The sequence below is a fragment of the Lissotriton helveticus genome, chromosome 7, assembly GCF_964261635.1.
Source record: "Lissotriton helveticus chromosome 7, aLisHel1.1, whole genome shotgun sequence".
NCBI classification, from domain to species: domain Eukaryota; kingdom Metazoa; phylum Chordata; class Amphibia; order Caudata; family Salamandridae; genus Lissotriton; species Lissotriton helveticus.
Window position 1 is genome coordinate 1,732,540,044 of NC_136068.1, and position 23,741 is coordinate 1,732,563,784.

The window sequence follows — 23,741 nt, forward strand, 5'->3', positions numbered from 1 at the left end:
GGTGACATGTTGCCACCTAGGTTGTTGAAAGATCAGTCTAGCCCATTGGTTCTGCACCAGTTGTAATCGTTTGGTTAAATATAGTGGGATGCTAAAATATAGAGAATTGGCATAGTCTATATGAGTCATTACCATGGCTAGGACAAGGTGTATCAATGCATCCTGAGTGAGAAATCTGCTGATCTTTCTTATCTTCCTTAACTGGCAGAAGCAAGTTGAAATTACTGAACCAATTTGACTTTTCTGGGTACTCTGCAAACTGTTAGTTGAGGTGCACGGGGACACGGATTTAACTAGCAGGAAGCACAGCAAAAAGGAACTCTGGAGCCTGAACCTAGTTGTCAGTCTACCAAAGTCAATTTGTCACTTGAACTTCTTTAATTTGAAAAGGAGAGTACCTGCACTTCTCAGCAGTGCTACAATGCAATTAATTGGAGAGTTCCAGCGCTTTTCACGAGCAAACATATGCTCAAAATAGTGAGAGCGTGCATTTCAGTACTTCCAGTGCTTAATTTGAGCGGGTGGTTTCCGGTGCTTAGCACCAGAACTTAGTTTTCAACACTGGCTTTTATGACCGTCTGCCACGTGGTAGCTAGTTTAGAGATGAAGACAAAAACAGTTGTTTATTAATGCACTATACATTACAATGCTAATACCTGCTGCCAAAGCCATTCTTATAGCTCTGGGTGCCTGAAATAGTCTGAATTGTCACATTTGCAGAAGTGTGATGGTTACTAGTTGTGTTGTACTGTCATTGGTAGCGCTGGCAGGGGCAATGGATGGTGGAAACTGTAGTGACACGTGTTGACAATGAAAAAAATAATTGAAGGATGCACAGTCCCACAACAGAGCATTGTCTGCAGTCAATGATGGCTGCACAGTCCACAACAGAGAATTGCCTGCAGTCATTGAAGGATGCACATTCTCACAACAGAGCATTGCCTGAGGTCATTGAAGGATGCGCCATCCAATAATAGAGCATTCCCTGCGTTCATTCAAGGATGCCCAGTCCCATAACGGAGCATTGTCTGCGATCATTGAAGGATGCACAATCGAAAAACAGAGCATTGCCTGCTGTCAATGAAGGCTGCACATTCCAAGAACACAGCATTGCCTGCGGTCATTGAAGGCTGCACAGTCCAAGAACAGAGCACTGCCTGAAGTCATTGAAGACTGTACATTCCAGGAACAGAGCATTTCCTGCAGTCATTGAAGGATGCACATTCCAGGAAAAAAGCATTGCCTGCGGTCATTGAAGGATGCACATTCAAGGAACAAAGCATTGCCTGCGGTCATTGAAGGATGCACAATCAAACAACAAAGCATTGCCTGCAGTCATTGAAGAATGCACAGTCCAAGAACAGAGAATTGCCTGAGGTCATTGAAGTCTGCACAGTCCAAGAACAGAGCATTGCCTGAGGTCATTGAAGGCTGCACAGTTCAAGAACACATCATTTCCTGCGTTCATTGAAGGCTGCACATTCCGAAAACAGAGCATTGCATGCAGTCATTGACGGATGCACATTCCAGGAACAGAGCATTGCCTGCGGTCATTGAAGGATGTACAGTCCAAGAACAGAGCATTGCCTGCAGTCACTGAAGGCTGCCCAGTCCAAGAACAGAGCATTGACTGGATCATTTAAGGATGCACAGTCCAAGAACAGAGAATTGTCTGCGGTCATTGAGGAAGCACATTCCAGGAACAGAGAATTGCCTGCGATCATTGAAGGATGCACAGTACAAGAACAGAGCATTTCCTGCGGTCATTGAAGGCTGCACAGTCCCACAACAGAGCATTGTCTGCAGTCAATGATGGCTGCACAGTCCACAACAGAGAATTGCCTGCAGTCATTGAAGGATGCACATTCTCACAACAGAGCATTGCCTAAGGTCATTGAAGGATTCGCATTCCAATAACAGAGCATTGCCTGCGGTCATTCAAGGATGCACAGTCCCACAACGGAGCATTGTCTGTGATCATTGAAGTATGCAGAGGCCACGAACACAGCATTATCTGCAGTCATTGAAGGCTGCATATTCAAGGAACAGAGCATTGCCTGCAGTCATTGAAGGATGCACATTCCAGGAACAAAGCATTGCCTGCTGTCATTGAAGAATGCACAGTACATGAACAGAGCATTGCCTGTGGTCATTGAAGGCTGCACAATCAAACAACAGAGCATTGCCTGCAGTCATTGAAGGATGCACATTCCAGGAAATGAGCATTGCCTGAAGTCATTGAAGGCTGCACAGTCCAACAACAGAGCATTGCCTGAGGTCATTGAAGGCTGCACAGTTCAAGAACACAGCATTTCCTGCGTTCATTGAAGGCTGCACATTCCGAAAACAGAGCATTGCCTGCAGTCATTGACGAATGCACATTCCAGGAACAGAGCATTGAGTGCGGTCATTGAAGGATGCACAGTCCAAGAACAGAGCATTGCCTGCAGTCACTGAAGGCTGCACAGTCCAAGAACAGAGCATTGCCTGTGATCATTGAAGGATGCACAGTCCAAGAACAGAGAATTGTCTGTGGTCATTGAAGGCTGCACAGTTCAACAACAGAGCATTGTCTGCGGTCATTGAAGGATGCACATTCCAGGAACAGAGAATTGCCTGCGGTCATTGAAGGCTGCACAGTCCAACAACATAGCACTGCCTGTGATTATTGTTGGGTGCACAGTCCAAGAACACAGCATTGCCTGTGGACATTTAAGGCTGCACAGTTCAACAACAGAGCATTTCGTGCAGTTATTGAAGGATGCACTTTCCAGGAACAGAGCATTGCCTGCGGTCATTGAAGGCTGCACAGTCCAAGAACAGAGCACTGTCTGCGGTCATTGAAGGCTGCACAGTCCAAGAACAGAGCATTGTCTGCAGTCATTGAAGGATGCACAGTACAAGAACAGATCATTGCCTGCTGTCAATGAAGGCTGAACAGTCCAAGCATAGAACATTGCCTGACGTCATTGAAAGATGCACAGTCCCACAACAGAGCATTGCCTACGGTCATTGACAAATGCACAGGCCAAGAACAGAGCATTGCCTGAGGTCATTGAAGGCTGCACAGTTCAACAGAGCATTGCCTGCAGTCATTGAAGAATGCATATTCCAAGAACTTAGCATTGCCTGCGGTCATTGAAGGCTGCACAATCAAACAACACAGCATTGCCTGCGATCATTGAAGGGTGCACAGTCCCACAATGCAGCATTGCTTGAGGTCATTGAAGGATACATAGTCCAAGAACAGAGCATTACCTGCGATCATTGAAGGATGCACAGTCCCACAACAGAGCATTGTCTGCAGCCAATGATGGCTGCACAGTCCGCAACAGAGAATTGCCTGCAGTCATTGAAGGATGCACAGTCTCACAACAGAGCATTGCCTAAGGTCATTGAAGGATTTGCATTCCAATAACAGAGCATTGCCTGCGGTCATTCAAGGATGCACAGTCCCACAACGGAGCATTGTCTGTGATCATTGAAGTCTGCAGAGTCCAAGAACACAGCATTATCTGCAGTCATTGAAGGCTGCATATTCCAGGAACAGAGCATTGCCTGCAGTCATTGAAGGATGCACATTCCAGGAACAAAGCATTGCCTGCTGTCATTGAAGAATGCACAGTACATGAACAGAGCATTGCCTGTGGTCATTGAAGGCTGCACAATCAAACAACAGAGCATTGCCTGCAGTCATTGAAGGATGCACATTCCAGGAACTGAGCATTGCCTGAAGTCATTGAAGGCTGCACAGTCCAACAACAGAGCATTGCCTGAGGTCATTGAAGGCTGCACAGTCCAACAACAGAGCATTGCCTGATGTCATTGAAGGCTGCACAGTCCAACAACAGAGCATTGCCTGAGGTCATTGAAGGCTGCACAGTTCAAGAACACAGCATTTCCTGCGTTCATTGAAGGCTGCACATTCCGAAAACAGAGCATTGCCTGCAGTCATTGACGGATGCACATTCCAGGAACAGAGCATTGAGTGCGGTCATTGAAGGATGCACAGTCCAAGAACAGAGCATTGCCTGCGGTCATTGAAGGCTGCACAGTCCAAGAACAGAGCATTGCCTGTGATCATTGAAGGATGCACAGTCCAAGAACAGAGAATTGTCTGTGGTCATTGAAGGCTGCACAGTTCAACAACAGAACATTGTCTGCGGTCATTGAAGGATGCACATTCCAGGAACAGAGAATTGCCTGCGGTCATTGAAGGCTGCACAGTCCAACAACATAGCACTGCCTGTGATTATTGTAGGGTGCACAGTCCAAGAACACAGCATTGCCTGTGGACATTTAAGGCTGCACAGTTCAACAACAGAGCATTTCGTGCAGTTATTGAAGGATGCACTTTCCAGGAACAGAGCATTGCCTGCGGTCATTGAAGGTTGCACAGTCCAAGAACAGAGCACTGTCTGCGGTCATTGAAGGCTGCACAGTCCAAGAACAGAGCATTGTCTGCAGTCATTGAAGGATGCACAGTACAAGAACAGATCATTGCCTGCTGTCAATGAAGGCTGAACAGTCCAAGCATAGAACATTGCCTGACGTCATTGAAAGATGCACAGTCCCACAACAGAGCATTGCCTATGGTCATTGAAGGATGCACAGTATAAGAACAGAGCATTGCCTGAGGTCTTTGAAGAATGCACAGTCGAAGAATAGAGCATTGCCTGCGGTCATTGAAGGATGCATATTCCAAGAGCCGAGCATTGCCTGCAGCCGTTGAAGGCTACACCGTCCCACAACAGAGCATTGCCTGCGGTCATTGAAGGCTGCACAGTCCAAGAACAGAGCATTGCCCAAGGTCAATGAAGGATGCACAGTCAGAGAAGAGAGCATTGCTGTGGTCATTGAAGGCTGCACAGTCCAAGAACAGAACATGGCCTGAAGTCATTGAAGGATGCACAGTGCAAGAACAGAGAATTACCTGAGTGGGTCTTCACCATAACAGGCACAAAATTTCACAATGATAGAACTTTCCCCTGAGCATGTCTAATTTACTGTCCATTATAATCCATAACATGCAGTGTAGGTGCACTCAAATAAATTACAGTTAACACCTTTCAGGCTGTATTTCGTGGTTGCAATGCAGCCCAACCTCTTTTTGGTTTCCAGTTGGATTGTGAACCTTGTAGTAATATTGTTTGCAGTTGATCATGTAATCTAATACTTGGCTTGGTGGCCCATATTCTCATGTCCTAGTGCCTATTGGTCATTGTAGTGTTTCATGTTGAAATACATTTCTTCATATGTTGTTTCAATATCATTGTTTACCGTCACTGCAATAATAAATATTGAAATACATGCCCTCACATTTTGCTTAAATATGAAACTCCTGTTATGCCTTTGAAACTTATTAGAGAAGTGTTGCGGTTACATTTTCATAAAATACCCCAATACTTTGACAACAATAGCTTTTCTACAGAGAAACCTCTTCATTGATGTGACACCACCTTCCCCTAGGAAGACGCATTGGAAATCCAAAGCACAAACAGGGCAATTCACAAAGGTAATTTACACTTGTGAGTAATTTACACATAAATTTACTCTTACACTCTAGAGTTACTTTACCCCTTTTGGCTATTCACCATGTACAAGTGGAAAGATACTCAAAAGTGTACCCGTATATGTCTACATCCCTTGAAATGGGGATGGGGCCACATTTCAGATTGTAACTTACAGCAGCCAAAAAGGAACAGTAGTACATCCAGCACTAAACATGGCCAGCTACTGATACTGCAACACATTCCCATAAAAAACAATAGAGGGTGGGCCTTAAAATATAACCCTACAGTAAATAATGTACATTTAAATTAAATTATTCAAAATAACCATATAAATACATTTAATTTACTATGTAAAACATTTATCTAGAAATAACATATATTCATTATTAAATTCTAAAATATTTTAATAACCTTTTTAAATTTAAAAATGAAGATAACAATACTGAACAATTCGTTTTAATCAACTCTATACATACTATTTACACATTATTAATATATAATAAATATATATAATTTTTTCGGTGGGACTTTTTTTATTTCAAATAAAGGAAAAAAAATTATTTAATGTAATATATATAATATTTTACTCTTGATTTCAAAATTAGGTTAATAGTGCTGTAGCATGTTTTATTTTGTTCTATATTTCTAATAAATATATCAAATAAATAAATATTGATATTTAACATACGAATATTTTTACTATTTCTTTGAAGTTTAATAAACTATTTTACATGTCCTTCTAGTTTACAATAGAGAGATCTCCAGCTGGCATTATATTCTATGGAATGGTGTTGCAGCATTATATTCTATGGAATGGTGTTGCAGCACTAGTGGTTGCCCATGTGTGGTGCTTGTCTTACTCTAAGTTTGAGCTGGGTATATTTACCACAGTTTTTAATATTTTGTTTTCGATAGTAACTCTAACAATGTAGTTTGTGAATAGCAATGGGCTTACTTTTTTTGGGTGTGTGCACCTCCCTTGCTAAACCATTCCCTTGCCTTCCCTAAACACCTCCCCTAAGACCTTCCATGTATTCCTAATTATTCCCTGTTTTCTAGTCACTCAATTCTGTCCCTCCCACATTTACTACAGTTGGGGGTCCACACGGAAAAGGATAGGAGACGCAAAATCTACGCATGTAGGTATGTCAATAGCATTGTGAAGTACTAGAGGTACTACTACACGTACTGCATTTACTACAGAATGTACTTTGTGAATAGGGTCTCCAGTCTCTAATAGAGTTTCGTTTTTCTCTCTCTTCCACTTACTTCTGATTGAGTTGTGAACTATATAGTTATACTTTTTTAAGTTCACCTGCCCCTTCACAAACCTACAGTATCAACCATGGATTAGAAGAAAGTTTACTCCTGTGCGCAGAAGTCAGATCAGCTGTTGAGAAACAACAGAAGAAAGTCAGTGTGTCGAACAATGAATATAAAAATAATGCCCCTTTTTTATACATTCCTTGCAGAATGGATGGTTGGACGGAAGGAAGGACAGGTGGAGAAATGCAAGGGAGCCCAGATGATCAGATGGATGGATGGACACAGAGACAGACAGTTGGGTGGGTGGATGAGGACATGAACAGGAAGACAAGTAAAGGGATGGATGGACAGAGTGACAAATGGAAGGACAACTGAAGAGATGGGTAATGATGGAAGGGCAGACAAGTGAGAGGAAGGATGGATGGAGGAGCAGATGGACGGTCAAATGGATGAATGGAAGGAGACACAGACAGGAGGAGGACCAGATGTGTAAATGGCTTGATGAACAGAACTACAGACAGAAGGTTGGACGAACGGATATTTCGATTCACTAGTCTCGCCTTTACTATCTCCTAGTTTCACCTGATGAGTTTGTAGCTTTTATTTGTCATTCCATCGTCAAGCAGATATTTAGAGCTAGCACTTTCATCTGCATAAAAGCAACATCTATTCTGCTGCTTTCATCACTGTGTATTGCTGTGATGTCCACAATCCAAAATCTATGAATGTTTGCTGCCTGTCAGCAAGGTCGGACGGGAACAGAATATAACTAGACCCTAGGGTATCAGAGCGCTTTACATGAGCACCAGTTGCCTTACAGACCGACACATTCACTTTTTGTTAGGCATGTGGAGATTAGGGGCCAGATGTAGGTAATCCAGATTTACAGACTCTAAAATACCGAATTTTACCGATTAGGTATTTTAGAATCGGTAAATGGGATGTAGGTATTCATTCGGTAAGTATTACCAAATCGGTAAGATTCGGTAAATACCGAATCGGTATTTACTAATTCGGTAATTCCCATTCATTCCTATGGGCCTCAATGGGAATTACCGAATCGGTAAATACCGATTCGGTAAAAGGGGAACACATTGAAGGGTGGCAGGGTGTCACTTTGACACCCTGTTGCACCCCTGAATTGTGTATGGGTGCACATGTGGCACACATACATGCCCTAAGGGCATGTATGTCTGCCACATGGCACTGTAATAATTTGCAAAAAATGGCTTCTTTTGAGGTTTTTGATATTTACCACCAACTTGTAGTTGGTGGTAAATAACGAATCCTAAAATGGGAAAAGCACTCCTTTGAGTGCTCCCTACATTAAGGATTCGGTAATTTACTGAATCGGTATTTAAGAATTCGGTAATTTACCGATTCTTTAAATTAACGATTCGGTAAATTACCGAATCGTTAAATTAGGCCCCTACATCTGAAAAGCCAAATACCGGTCGGTAACGGACGAAATTCGGTAATTTAGGCCGTTACCGACCGATATTAGGCTTCCTACATCTCGTCCTAAGTGATTTGCCCAGAATCCCAGGATGATGAGCATTCCTACCGAGACTTGAACCCAGTTCCCCAGTTTTGCGGTCACTGCTCTAGCCGTTAGGCCACATCCTCTCCAGTAATGACTGAAGAATGTTGGATAGGGGTCTCCCCGTACAGACTATGGCCAGCCATCTAACAAGGGTGCCATGGGCTCGAATGCAAACAATGAATTTAGCCCCATATGTCTCTTGATTCGGTTCTAAAAACACAGATACTAATTAGGGTGAAGGGGGCCCCTTACATCCACATGCCCCGGTGCTACTACACCTGCTGCACTATTGATAGCCATGCATCTGGATCTGATGGCCATTCACCTGGCTTTGACACATCTTCAGTGCAGTGAAGTAACCTCAGGAGGATTCACAGTGCTCTATAAACCTTGACATACACATTGATTAACGAAGACTTCATTATTTATGTATTTGGGAGTTTTGTAGGGTGTTATGTGTCACCGTTCCTTTACTTCAGTGTTGCTACTTGAGTTGAAGCGATAAAAGAAATACAGCATAAGGAGAAGAAGGTGAAAGTTACAGCCCCCAATCATAATATTCTTCAGTTGTGCCCCCCGATTTGTGAGTATATAACAAATATGTAATATTATTTTTTATATATAATATATATATATATATATATATAATATAAATAATATAAAAAATATATATATATATATAAATAATATATATAAAAAAATATATAATATAAAAATATATAACAAAATATAAAACAAACAAGTTGTGTTGTTTGGTTGCATTGTAATTGATATGTAAATCACATGCAGCCGACATCTAATGTATTTTTAGACTAAGGAGTGTCTCTATATCAGAAGTACTATGCGAACTAAAGACACAATAGGCCCTATTCACAATCTGCATTTAATAGTAGTTAAAGTAGTGCTACAGTAGTACTACTTACTACCAAATGCAAATCACAAACCTACGAGTGTAATCCTCCCCTTCTCCGATCATTTCTATAGGGTGATCCTCACACATGTAGGTTTACTACTTAGGACCAGTGGGAGTGTGGAAGGACCAGGGGGAGTGGCTGCACAAAGGGTAGTAATTACTATTAAATGGGAGAGCTTAAAGTAGGAGTAAGCAGGGGTTTAGGGAGTGCTAGAGAGGGGTATAAGAGGCACATGCACCCATCCACAAAAGAGTAAGCCTGTTGCAACTCACAAACTGCAGCTCTAAAAGTATTAGAGCCAAAAAGGCCCTAAAACAGGGATACATATGCTCAAGCTCAGAGCTGGAGTACCTCAGCACCACACAAGGCCAACCACTGGTTCTGCAAAACCCTTACATAGAAAATAATGGCGTCAAGGACTTAAAATAAAGCCCCATTTGAAATAATGTTAAATTAAATTATTTAAACTATTTAAAAATATAAATACATATAGCTTAATAGTATACAATATATTTTTAAAGTACTATTTATTTAATTTTAAAATATATTAATAGCAGTTTTAAATATAAAAATCATTTTAACATTCATTTTTGTTAAACTATAATTAAACTGGGTGGAAACATGTAAGTTTACACTTTTGAGTAATTTTACACTCATAAGTGTCCGAAGTCCTTATCTTCAGTAAAAACCACTCCCCCTGGGACGCTTCTTGATGGCCTCTCGAATTTGGCCCCCCACCCACCCCTGCAGACCATGCCAAGAACCTCAGGATCCTCATGGACACCAACATCTCCACAAGCAGACAGACCAATGCCATCTCCTCATCATGCTTCCACATCCTAGGAATGCTACTTAAGATTTTCAAGTGGATCCCAATGCACAGTAGACAAACAGTCACCCAGGCTCTTATCACAAGTAGACTTGATAACGGAAACACCCTCTACATCGGAATCCCAGCCCATGTCCTACGCTGACTCCAATCCACCCAGACACAGCCGCCAGACTCATCCTGAACTTCCTGTGAAATAACCATATCTCTCCACACCTCAACAATCTCCAATGGCTCAGTGTCAAGGAAAGATGTAAGTTCAAGCTACTCACCCATGGCTACAAAGCTCTCCAAAGCACAGTCCCAACCTACATCAACCACGCCTCAACTTTTACCAATCCACCAGACACCTTCGATCTGCAACCCAGGCAGGAGCACACCTCTGTTACATCAAGGAGACCAGATGCGGAGGATGCTCTTTCTCATACCTCGCAGCCAAGACCTTGAATGACCTCCCGTAACATCTCAGAACCTTTGCCTCCCTCATGGACCTCCGAAGGAACCTCAATACATGGTTCTTCCAGACGAAACAGGCATGATCTCCTCCACCCCCTCAAGCCTGTCCTACTCAGCGCCTGGATACCCCTACCGGTGATTAGCTGCACTCTACAAATTCACACATTACATAAATAGGTATAGCCAAAATTAGTAAAGTAACTCAAAAGTCTACCATTAAATTTACACATGTTAACTACTCAGAAGTGTAAGTTACCCTTGTGATTAGCCCCCATGAATGTTTAGTATGGTATGGTTAAAACTCTTTTAAAAAGAACCAAAAGACTGCAGGAAAAAAAGTGGTATATGTGTTGACATCTTGGAGGGCAAGCGTTTATATTGAAACTGACATCTTCGAAGGAGAGTGTTTCTAATTTGGGAGGACATCTTGGGCTGGAGGCAGGTCCCTTAGCTTGGAACAAACTGCATCTCAAGCTATGGGCCACTACAACTACTTCCCAGTTTCGAAAAAAAACTTAAACATGGATCTTTAATCAGGGTTAATGGTTTGGTCTTATTGGCCAGCTGACACCAGAGATGCAGAGCTGTGCACTGCCCCATACATATATTTATAATGAGGGGGACGCCTTGGAAGGTGAGTGTTTCTAATAAGACAATCATCTTGGAAGTAGAGTGTTGCTAATGAGAGACATCTTGGAAGGAATGCTTTTTTAATGAAGTGGACGTCTTGGAACAAGAGCCTTACTTATGAGGCAGACATCTTGGTAGGAGAGTGTTTCTAATGAGTTTGACATCTTGAAAAGAGACTGTTGCTAATGAGACAGACATCTTGAAAGGAGTGTGTTTCTAATGAGACAGACATCTTGGAAGGTGGGTGTTCCTAATGAGGTGGACATGTTAGAGAGTTTATAATAAGGTGGATATGCTTCTAATAAGGTGGGCGTCTTGGAAGGAAACTGGTTCTGATATGGCCAGACAAGGGGAAAAGTCTGAGATACTGCTGTTTGGAAATGTAACCTCCACCTGGAATAACAGTTTGCGGCCTGAGACATTAGGCATTATACCTATGCCTACTGAGAGGGCTAAAAACCTGGGGATTCTGCTGGACTGTCAACTCTCCTTAGACCTCCAGGTCAATTGTGTGGCAACAGCGCGTTTCTGGTTGATCAGGATGTTAAGGAAAATGTTTTCCTTCATTCCCCTTGCTGCACAGAAACAAGTGACTTTAGCACTAGTCATGTCTAGAATTGATTACTGTAATGCCCTATTTTTAGACAATACAAGAGCACCCAAGCTAAATTACAGCAAGTGCATAATGCACTGGCTAGGCTCACCTTGGACATTCCCAAACGGACCTTGAACATTCCTTTCACTGGCAGCCCAAAGGAAAACATATTAGGTTCAAACCTGTCTGCTCAGTGCAAAAAGGCACTCTATCAGAGCTGTCCAGCAGGACTTAGGGCTACGTCTCATAGTAATGTCTATGGTAGGAATCTCCATTATGCTACTCTCAAATTAGTGACAGTGTCCAGATTTCAGAAGAAGAAATGGTGAGGGAGAGCCTTCTTGGCATCAAAACTATGGACCTCGCTGCAAAGTCATTTGACCGACATTAGAGCTTATACCCCCTTCAGGAAGCATTCTAACCCTTCGCTGCGGGGGTTATTCCCCCGCTGTGCTGGGGGGCGCGCACACGCCCGCATGCTCATGACGAGCTCAGCTCGTCATGAGGCACGGCGCTCCTGTGCTCATGACGAGCTGAGCTCGTCACAGGTGCACCGGCTCCTGTGGAACGCTCAGCACAGCAGGGGAATTCTCCCCGCACCTGAGCGTTCCTCGGCTCATGACGAGCTGAGCTCGTCATGAGCACCGGAGCACCGTGCCTCATGACTAGCTCAGCTCGTCATGAGCATGGAAAAGGCTAAAGACCTGGCTTTTCATACTATAGTTCTTTTGTTTGCTAGACGGTGTGTTCACTAATCGAGGGTGGACCCTTATCATGGTGACCTTAGTGCCTTGACGCCTTTGGGCATTTGCTGCGCTCTATAAATACCCTTCATATCACATCATAAGGTAGACATCTTGGAAGAGAGGGTTTCTTATCGGATGGGCACATTAAAAAGAGAGTTTATGATGTAGCAGCTGAAATTGTAGACAGTTTCTAGGTGAGTCGAGTTTCTTCTGAGTGGACGTTTCTGATTAAACTAGAATTTCGAGAAAACAGTATTTATCATCTGATAGACTTTTAAAAGACCACGGTCTTAATGCGGTAGATACTTTGAGAACGTTACTAAAGATGACGATGTGGGAAAGTGCAAGTAAAAATGCAGCATGTGGCAGTGGAACTTGTCATGCAATGTGGAATAGTAGAGTATGCCTTCATTTTGTGACTTTTTTCATTTTTCAGACTCCAACCAAAGGCTGCCATGAAGGCCAGGAGCAGAACCACAGACCTGACCTTAAGGCACAGGTAATTTGTCAAAAAGTTATCCTTTTCCTATATGTGGTGGCTGCTTTGAAGCGAACTCAATATCTTCTGTAAAATTGAGCTTTACTCCCCATGGCTGCAATTCACTGTCTCCCTGAAGGCCATTCACTGGAAGTTCCCTAGAGTGACAGCACTGGACCCTACAGAAAGAAGTTAGACAAATGTGTACGATTGTGCAGACAGCACACACATTTAAAAAACATGTAGCCTGGCCCAATTTGTGTGAAATTGCTTCGCAGTCAATAAATCCTATTTCGACTTATGGGTGGAAATAATAATAATCAGTAGACTTATTGGGGTGTTCTTTTTCAATCTGAATCCTGGTGCAGGCTTTTTTTCACTTTGGAAAGATGAAAGTCTGATGCATCTACTGGAATTGAAAGCAGTATCCGTTAACCACTGCGCCTTTATCGGCCTGGTCGCCCCCACGATCCTCGTGTCTCCTGCTCCTGTGCCTCACCTACTGCCTGTGCCTGCCTGATCGCCGACGCCGCCTGCTCCCTCTTCCAGCGCCCCATCCGCCGCAGGGCCGCCCGCCAAGCCCGCACTCGCTTTTTTTCCCGCCGCTGCCTGCCTGCGGCCCCGCCCCCCCGCCAGCCGATAGGCTACCACGCTCCCGCCTCCCAGCAGACCCTCCCTCCCGGCTCCCCTCTTAAGGGGACCCAGACTCCTTCTCGGGAGCGACCACTGCGCCTTTATCGGCCTGGTCGCCCCCATGATCCTCGTGTCTCCTGCTCCTGTGCCTCACCTACTGCCTGTGCCTGCCTGATCGCCGACGCCGCCTGCTCCCTCTTCCAGCGCCTCAGCCGCCGCAGGGCCGCCCGCCAAGCCCGCACTCGCTTTTTTTCCCGCCGCTGCCTGCCTGCGGCCCCGACCCCCCGCCAGCCGATAGGCTACCACGCTCCCGCCTCCCAGCAGACCCTCCCTCCCGGCTCCCCTCTTAAGAGGACCCAGACTCCTTCTTGGGAGCGACCACTGCGCCTTTATCGGCCTGGTCGCCCCCACGATCCTCGTGTCTCCTGCTCCTGTGCCTCACCTACTGCCTGTGCCTGCCTGATCGCCGACGCCGCCTGCTCCCTCTTCCAGCGCCTCAGCCGCCGCAGGGCCGCCCGCCAAGCCCGCACTCGCTTTTTTTCCCGCCGCTGCCTGCCTGCGGCCCCGCCCCCCCGCCAGCCGATAGGCTACCACGCTCCCGCCTCCCAGCAGACCCTCCCTTCCGGCTCCCCTCTTAAGGGGACCCAGACTCCTTCTCGGGAGCGACCACTGCGCCTTTATCGGCCTGGTCGCCCACACGATCCTCGTGTCTCCTGCTCCTGTGCCTCACCTACTGCCTGTGCCTGCCTGATCGCCGACGCCGCCTGCTCCCTCTTCCAGCGCCCCAGCCGCCGCAGGGCCGCCTGCCAAGCCCGCACTCGCTTTTTTTCCCGCCGCTGCCTGCGGCCCCGACCCCCCCCCAGCCGATAGGCGACCACGCTCCCACCTCCCAGCAGACCCTCCCTCCCGGCTCCCTTCTTATGACGCCCCCAGAGCGACTGTGCAGCGGACGCGCGCAGCGGGAGCGCCGAAGGCGCGCCAAAGGCAAGCCCGTCTGCGCCTGGACCGCGCCCAGTGCCAGGACCCCTGGCCCCCACCGACGGAAGACGACCCGACTGTACTACGACGCCACCGAACTCATCGCACTCAACGCCGGTAGAATCCCGGGCTGCTATCGAGCCGCCCCGAGACGCACCCACGGACCCTTCCGCTGCCACTCCTGCAAGTTCACCTGCATTCGGACCTGCACCACACCAGCACCGACCAAGCCGAACTCCAGCAGCAACCACCTCAAGTGCATCCTGCTCAACACCCGCTCCGTCCACAGACACGCCGTCGAGCTCTGGAACCTGCTCGACACCACAGCCCCAGACGTCGCCTTCCTCACGGAAACCTGGATGAACGCCTCCTCAGCGCCTGACATCGCCATCGCCATACCGAACGGCTACAGATCATCCGGAGGGACCGCGTCAACCAGACAGGAGGAGGCATCGCCATCATTCACAGGAACTCCATCCGCATCACGACCAACACCGTCGACACCCTCGCACCCGCCGAACACCTGCACTTCCAGATCCACATCAACCCCAAGACCACCCTCAGAGGCACCCTCATCTACAGACCCCCGGGACCACGCACACAATTCAGCGAAGACATCGCCGACTTCATCAGCCCGCACGCCCTCCCCTCCGCTGACTACATCCTCCTCGGGGACCTCAACTTCCACCTGGAGAACAACAACGACCGCAACACCACCACCCTGCTGGACAACCTCGCCAACCTCGGTCTCAAGCAGCTGGTAACCACCCCCACCCACTACGCCGGACACACACTCGACCCCGTCTTCTCATCCAGCAAGGACATCGCCTTCAGCCACGCCACCGGACTCCACTGGACGGACCACAGCTGCGTCTACTTCAGCTTCAGAAGGACCACGATCCACCACCACCAGCAACAGGTTGCACGCAGAAGCTGGAACAAGATCACAGTCGACCAGCTCGCGACTTCCCTGAGCATGAACCCTCCCACCAGCGCAACGAACCCAAGCCAGGCGGACACCAACCTCACGAAGTGGATCAGCAACTGCACAGACGACCTCGCCCCTCTGAAGACCCCGCCTAGCAGAACCGGCAGCAAGAAAGCCCCATGGTTCACCGACGAACTCAAGAGCTCCAAGAAGAACTGCCGAGCCCTCAAGAAAGCCTGACGCAGAGACCCAACACCGAACAACATGACTGCCCTCAAGCTCGCCACCCGAAAACACCACCAACTGATCCACGCCACCAAGAAAACTGCATTCATGGAAAGACTGGACAACAACGCCCACAACAGCAAGGAACTCTTCAACATCGTTAAAGAGCTCTCCAACCCCAACGCCGGTAATAACGACATCACCCCTTCGCAAGACCTCTGCAACTCCCTCGCCTCCTACTTCCACAACAAGATCGCGGACATACACAACAGCTTCAGCTCCCAACCGATGCACGCCACGACCGAACCACCGCCCCCCACCACCACCCTCTGCGCCTGGACCCCGATCAGCACCGAAGACACCATCCGCACGATGAACTCCATCCACTCCGGATCTCCGACCGACCCCTGCCCTCACCACGTCTTCAACAAGGCCGACGCCGTCATCGCACCCCACCTGCGGGACATCATCAACACCTCCTTCGACACCGCTACCTTCCCGGAGAGCTCGAAGCACGCCGAACTCAGCGCTCTACTAAAGAAGCCATCAGCCGACCCCACCGACCTCAAGAACTACCGCCCCATTTCGCTGCTCCCGTTTCCTGCAAAAGTCATCGAGAAGACCGTCAACAAGCAGCTGGCCGCCTTCCTCGAGACGAACGGATCCCTCGACCTCTCGCAGTCTGGCTTCCGGGCCAACCACAGCACCGAGACCGCCCTGATCGCAGCTACCGATGACATCCGAGCCCTGCTCGACAACGGAGAAACAGCGGCCCTCATCCTCCTAGACCTCTCCCCGGCCTTCGACACTGTCTGCCACCGTACCCTAGTGCAGCGCCTCAGCAACGTCGGAATTCAGGAGAAGGCACTGGAATGGATCATCTCGTTCCTCGCCGGAAGGACACAGAGAGTCCGCCTCCCCCGTTCAGATCAGAAGCCACCGAAGTCATCTGCGGCGTTCCTCAAGGCTCCTCGCTCAGCCCAACCCTCTTCAATGTCTACATGAGCCCCCTCGCAGACATCGCACGCCAACACAACCTAAACATCATCTCCTACGCCGACGACACCCAGCTGATCCTCTCCCTCACCAACGACCCCGTCGCCGCCAGAGCCAACCTACACGAAGGGATGACAGACGTAGCCAAGTGGATGATGAGCAGCCGCCTGAAACTGAACTCGGACAAGACGGAAGTCCTCATCCTGGGATCGTCACCCTCCGCCTGGGAAGACTCCCGGTGGCCCCCCGCCCTGGGCAGCGCACCCAAACCAACAGACCACGCACGCAACCTGGGCTTCATCCTGGACTCCTCCCTCTCCATGACCAGACAAGTCAACGCCGTCTCCTCGTCATGCTTCAACATCCTGCGCATGCTACGTAAGATCTTCCGGTGGATCCCCACCGAGACCAGGAAGACGGTCACCCAGGCCCTCGTCACCAGCCGCCTGGACTACGGCAACTCCCTCTACGCCGGAACCACCGCCAAACTCCAGAAGAGACTCCAGCGGATCCAGAACGCCTCAGCACGACTCATCCTGGACATCCCCCGTCGCAGCCACATCTCCGGACACCTGAGAGATCTGCACTGGCTACCGGTCAACAAGAGAACCACCTTCCGTCTCCTCACCCACGCACACAAGGCCCTACACAACCAAGGCCCAGGATACCTCAACAGCCGCCTCAACTTCTACGCTCCCACACGCCAACTTCGATCGACCGGCCACGCCCTCGCCGCCGTCCCCCGCATCCGAAGAGCCACCCCAGGAGGAAGGTCCTTCTCCTACCTGGCCGCCAAGACTTGGAACTCCCTCCCGAACCACCTCCGCCGGACCCAGGACCACCTCGCCTTCAGGAAACAGCTCAAGACCTGGCTGTTCGAGCAGTAGCGGACCCCCCTCCCCTAGCGCCTTGAGACCCTCCGGGTGAGTAGTGCGCTATATAAATGCTGTGATTGATTGATTGATTGATTAACTTACTTGTGAATTTCTGTAGTGGATGCTCTAATGTCGTGGGATATGACATTGGCAACACTTCCCATACTGAATGGGCTGCTTAACAGTTCCTAAACATGACTGCCTGGTACTGGAGTCACATCAACTAGGAGTGGGTCTTGTTCACTGGGAGGCTGGGACCCATTGGGTTAGTGGTAAATATGTTCCTGTCCAGACTGGTTGATGCCTCAGAAAGAAGAGTGTTGCTTGCATAAGACTGGCTCCGAGCCAATGATTTGGCATAGTGAGAGGCATAATTTGCTGGAAAGCACCCCATGTGACTTCAATAACGTTTAATAAGGTATCACTTATGCAATTTATTTATTTCAGGCCGTGAGCAGAATTTTAATTAAAGTAATTTCAGCAGTAATTTTGCATTACTCTTGTGATGCAAAATGACAGAATTACGCATTACTTCAGCTTGCGTAAGTAATCTGGGGCAAAAATCCTACCGCAGGAGACCAGAAACAACAAACTAAGAGAGAGCCAGCAGCTACCAGCTACTGCTGTTCGTGTCCTGTAAGAAAATTGTGCTAAATACTGGATTACCCTACCCCATAATTACGCTGGGGCGACTCGTAACCTTTGAAAGCGGTGAGGCAAGCGAAGTGCCCCATCACTTACCAAAAACTAAAATAAAACAACCCGTCCCTCCAAAAGCCCAAACAACAAGCATCATAAACACAAACTAAATTACTACGCTGACATGCATTACAATAACATTTGAAATAAGCAAAATAAAATGGTACGGCCCACAGGCTGAATGTCCTCCTCAGTGTTCTTCTGCCGTCTGTGGCACAAGCCAAAGAGCTCCCCTAACCGATGCAGGCGTTGCTCTCAAACTATTAACCAGAACGAGCGGAGCACCAGAATTGGAGAGAGCTGGTTGGCTGGACGCTCCTTCAGGCCCTGGAGGCCTGTACTTACGCTCCAGCCAGCTGCCGAAGATAGCTCTGGTTGGAGAGCTTCCAAGTGCGCATGTCGCAAGACAGCCAGACAGCCAAACTGACATGCACACTTTAGAGTGTATGGCCAGCCACTGCTCCAGTCCTCCCTGCTGCGGAGGTGTGGCGCAGCGGCCAGAGCGCCTGACTCCGGAGCCTGGGGGTCACGGTTCGATCCCTGGCACCAGCGGCAGATCAATCTCCACGATGGCCCTTAAAGTCTGGATACCCTTTGGGGTGATAAGTCGCGCTTTACAAATCTGGGATTCCATTCCAGCAGCAGAGGACATGCTGCGCATTTCAATTGGCTCTGGGGTAGGCTGCAGCTGAGGCGCGCATCAGTAAAAAATTAAATGACATTGAAATCATTTCATTGCCATTTTATTTTTTGCATTTGGTACGTGCAGCACCCAGCGGGTGGGGGGGGCAACACTCCTTTGGCCTCATGAAGAAACCACCGCTGCGAATACGCATAATAACGATACATTTTGCTGCAATTACGAGTAATGTGCTTCAGAGTATTACACTAGTTATTCCCACCCTTATTTCTTTCATGTTACTGTTCTCGCAGTGGTCCCAGTATGGACCATCGGCCATTCTAAGTGGACAAAAACTCTTAACTCTCCTGCATCTCTCCTTAGAGGGTACTGATTAAAAAATAAAGCGTTTGTAATAAAATAAACCTTAAATTAACACGTTGTTTACTAAATGCATAGGTTTTTACTCCAAACTTGGTATTGAAGAACCGGAATAACCCACTTACTGTTTCTCGGCGGCGGGGGAATCGCCCAAGTCTTCCATAGCCTTCATACGTAGTAAAAGGAGACACAGCAGCCTTCGTCTGCAGGAGGAACCCAGATTTATTCAAATAGCCCTGGCTATGGAACAGAGTCCCAAGCTCGTCAGAAACAAGACAGAGGAGGCTGCTGCTTTCCTCCGCAGCTTACAAGCCTTTTAGATGTTTTCATTATGGTCTTTTGGCTGTTAGTTCATTGTTCAATCAGGGCAGTGTTTGCAGTTGATAAACAGATCCAGACGACGTTTGTAGATGGTGACCTGGTCAAGGCTTGGTACACAAATCATTGTTCACTCAGCTTGATCAAGGCTCAGTCTTTCAGGTCATTGTTCACTCAGCTTGATCAAAGCCCGGTCTTTCAGGTCATTGTTTAATCACCCTGATCAAGGCCCAGCAGTCAGACCGATGTCCAGATAACCTGATCACGGTGTCAAGGATGTTTACCAGGCTGGGAGCAGGAGATGGAAAACAAATCATTTACACAGGGTGTGAGTGTCTCATGGCTTTCTGTTGAACTGCAAAAACAGGGTGGGGGGTGGGGGTGCGACAGTTCCTGGGCAGAAATGCAGGCTGCAAGATGGCTGTTGTCATGTTAGTTAGATTTTCCTCAGGCATCAGCAGAAACGACCAGGTGGGTCGTGTGGAAGTGTTTGACACGAGATGGCAATGAAAAAACAATGGAGTCCCGGTACAAATGATGCCGATCAGAAGAACACTTTTCCTCAGACCCTCCTTGTGCCATTGAGTGGCAAATACTTTAAGAAATGTCAATGCTCATAAGGCCATTGGTTTCTTGTTGGAGCATCATCATCATATTGGTGTTGTGAATGTTAGAGGGTGGAGGCTTGATGGTCTGGACACACATCGGACAGAGGACTGGCAGGCAGGAGACCAGGACAGTTACTCCCAAGGCAAGGAAGATGAGGATCCTCCACCGTCCTGGGAAAGGAGGCCTCAGATCAAGCCTGTGAGGGACCAGTTGCCTTCATCCAGATGAATTTCGGAAGAAAGGCGATGCAGACGCTGGATGGCATCGTACACTGTAGGTGCGTTGTCTGAGATGTACACGCAGCAGCTGGAGCCGATCAATTTACACACACCGCCACGATCAGCAAGGATGACGTCTAGGACCATGGGGTTCTGAAGAGTTATAAGGTGGTCCGCCTGTAGCTCTGCAGTGATGTTGGAGAGGGCACCAGCTGTTACTGTGATGATGGCTTCAAAGACCCTGGTCAGTCCTCGTACAGCCCGACTGTTGGCCATGGGGCCCCAGAAAGGAAGGAAACCTTTAAAGAAGTTCCCGGTTTCCTGGCCTGCTGTATCCTCGGCTGAGATGACGCCCCTACGTGAGCGGCGCAGAGTGCCCTTCATTGACAGGTGATTACCTCCATGGGTAGAATACGTTGGTGGAAGGAGGAAGGCCAGATAGCAGGTACCAGACCAGTTACGGAGGAGCCAAGTGTAGGCGGCTGTGCCACAGATGAAATAGGTGTTGGGGGATGCCACCAGCTTCGGAGGAGACGTAGAGTTTAAAGCTTTTGTTATATCACACGTACTGGTACCAACTTTCTTAGTCCCTAGGCCATGGATGCAGACAAGGCCTAGCAATGTATGATATTCATCAGGCAGTACCCTTCTTGTGCGGAATCTGGAAAATGTTAGTCGATTAGTTGAGTTAAATACTACCATCTCATCGAGTTCATCTGGTGATAGTAGCGATGTGGATGAGCTGGTCGGGCAAAAAGGAGCATTGACATGGCCAGATCTGTTCCGCCAGAAGTCATCCCGAAATGTTCCAAGGGCAGAATTGGCTGTACCATTGACAGTGTAGGCCTCCTGCATCAACATCCTCTATGCAAGACAAGACCCAGAGATGGAAAAGGGGTAGGGAAAGAATTGGACAGGGTGTGTCATGGAATGCGGCATCAGTCCACAAACCCAGCAGTTGGAAGTGTTCATGATCATCTGGTGATGATGCAACATTTGGATGAAGGTGTTACCACGGTGGCCATGAAGCATTTACTATGTCGGAGACTAACATATTGTTTCTGGATTCTGGTGTTTTGGACGGCAGCCATTGTGCTAAGCCAGGGACCTCTAGTGGCTGTCTGTGATTGGTGGTTGCTTCACTGGGCACAGGTGCCAAGGGCCCTATGGCGTACCTTAGTCTGACACACCAGCACTACTCTCAGCCGGGGAAGATCACAGCCGTACAGCCTATACAGCGAAGTCAAGGGCAAGCCTTCCCTTGGGGCGCAAGTTATATCGGTCAGAAGTAGGGACAGTATGGTCGGGAAACAATTGTTCTTGATGTTGAGCTGAGTTTCAGTATGCTGTCACTCTCTGCTTCCGTAGATGTAGAATGCAGTCTGGCATCGCTGAATGGGACAAACGTCGGGACTATTTCTGTTTCTGAGTCTCCTTGTCCTTCCCTCACCCACTGATCATAGGGGAGGGGCAGAGGCACATGCTTGCAGTGCGAAGAATGCACCCAATTCTTCCGACCTTCTACTTTCACGGCGGTGCGGGTGGCCAGCAACACCTGACGGGGCTGTGTCCAGCGGGGCTCGAGGCTCTTAGTGCGTTGAAAGTTTTTCACCAAGACATATTCACCAGAATGGATGACATATCCTGGGCCCTCACTTTTGTCAGGTATGGCCTCATGCACCTGGTGATAAAGAGTACGAAAGGTATTAGTTAAACTGTACAGATAATCAGTTAATACAGGGTATTCAACATCAGACAGTTTCTTAGGCCGTGGGACACCGCATACATTGGCAGGCCTCCCGAACACAATTTCATGGGGGGATAGCCCTATTCTGGTGAGGGCAGTTGTTCTTGTGGACAGTAGAGCTAAGGGCAGAGCATCAACCCAAGTGACACCTGTCTCGGCTACTATTTTGGCCATTTTAGTTTTTAGGATGCCATTGTACACCTCCACTAGACCTGCTGACTGGGGGTGGTTAGCTGCATGAAATTGTTGTTTTATACCCAATGCTGTACAGACATATTCCATAATTTGAGCCGTAAAGTGGGTCCCGTTGTCACTCCAGACCAAGCGGAGCAAACCGAATCGTGGGAGGTACTCTTTTAATAGCACTTTGGCGGTAGTGATAGCAGTGCAGTCTTTGACGGGGTAGGCCTCCACTCATCGGCTGAAGGTACAGACCACCACTAGGACATATTTCAAATTGTTACATCTGGATGTAATCCATTTGGAGGACTCCAAAAGGGAAGGTAGGAGGAGAGAATCCTCCCTTACGAGTAACTGTGCCTTTTCCTGGGTTATACATTAGGCAAATCATGCATGTTTTAACCAGCTTGTCAGCATATGCTGGTATCTTAGAGTTGTACCATGTAGGTTCCAACAGTTTACATATCCCTTTTGCAATGATGTGAGCAGGACCATGGGCCATCGTAACTACTGGTAGCAAGTGACTGTCAGGTAACATCCATTGTCTTTCCATAGTCGTACGGACCCAACAACCATCAATTCCCTCCTTTGCTAACTGCTCCTTCCACACCCTTAGTTCCTCAGGAGTAGTATGGTACTGAATATCAATCACACTCTGTACTGTGTTTTCAACCATGCCCTCGTCTGCCACCCACCTAGCGGGACCTCCTACATACATTCCTTCCCCTTTCTTAAGAGCTGTTTGTCTGGCCGTCTGGTGAGCCAGGGCATTGCCTTTCCCAACATCATCTGTCACTTTTCATGGGATTTACATTTTATGATGGCCACCTTTCTAGTGAGTGTCAGGGAGTCTAACAGTCTGTGAATTAGGGAGCCATGTTGAATCTTGGTCCCATGGGAAGTAAGGAAATTCCTTTCTTTCCACAACCTCCAGAAGTTGTGGGCCACCCCGAAGGAATATTGGCTGTCAGTATAAATATTTACCGCCATCCCTTTGCTTAACTCACAAGCCCTACTGAGGGCCACTAATTCTGCTGCTTGAGCAGAGCACTGCGGAATCTGAGCTGTTTCGACTACTTGCCCTAATGTCGTGAGGGCGTAGGCGGCTGAGGTGTTTCCATCTGACCCTCTGGGACATGATCCATCCACATACAGTGTAACTTCTGGTTCTGCTATCGGGGTGTCCTGTAAGTCAATCCATCCATTCGTCTCCTCCTCTGTCATTAATATGCAGTCATGTGGGTCTATGCAGGCATCCTTAGTATCCAGTGGGAGTAATGTGGCAGGGTTTAGTACAGTGCATCTTTTGATGTTAATGTGGCTGGCAAAGAGTGTCAGTTCATATCCTGTGAGTCGTGCGCTAGT

General features: G+C 47.8%; 1 protein-coding gene across 1 annotated transcript in view; it reads left to right on the forward strand.

The window, feature by feature from the left end:
• Positions 1-23,741, forward strand: part of LOC144767656 (free fatty acid receptor 2-like) — a 121,467-nt gene that overhangs the window by 81,474 nt on the left and 16,252 nt on the right. The window contains exon 2 of the mRNA XM_078651053.1: positions 12,929-12,991. The gene's annotated coding sequence lies outside the window, so the exon portion shown is untranslated. The remainder of the gene's footprint in view (positions 1-12,928; positions 12,992-23,741) is intronic.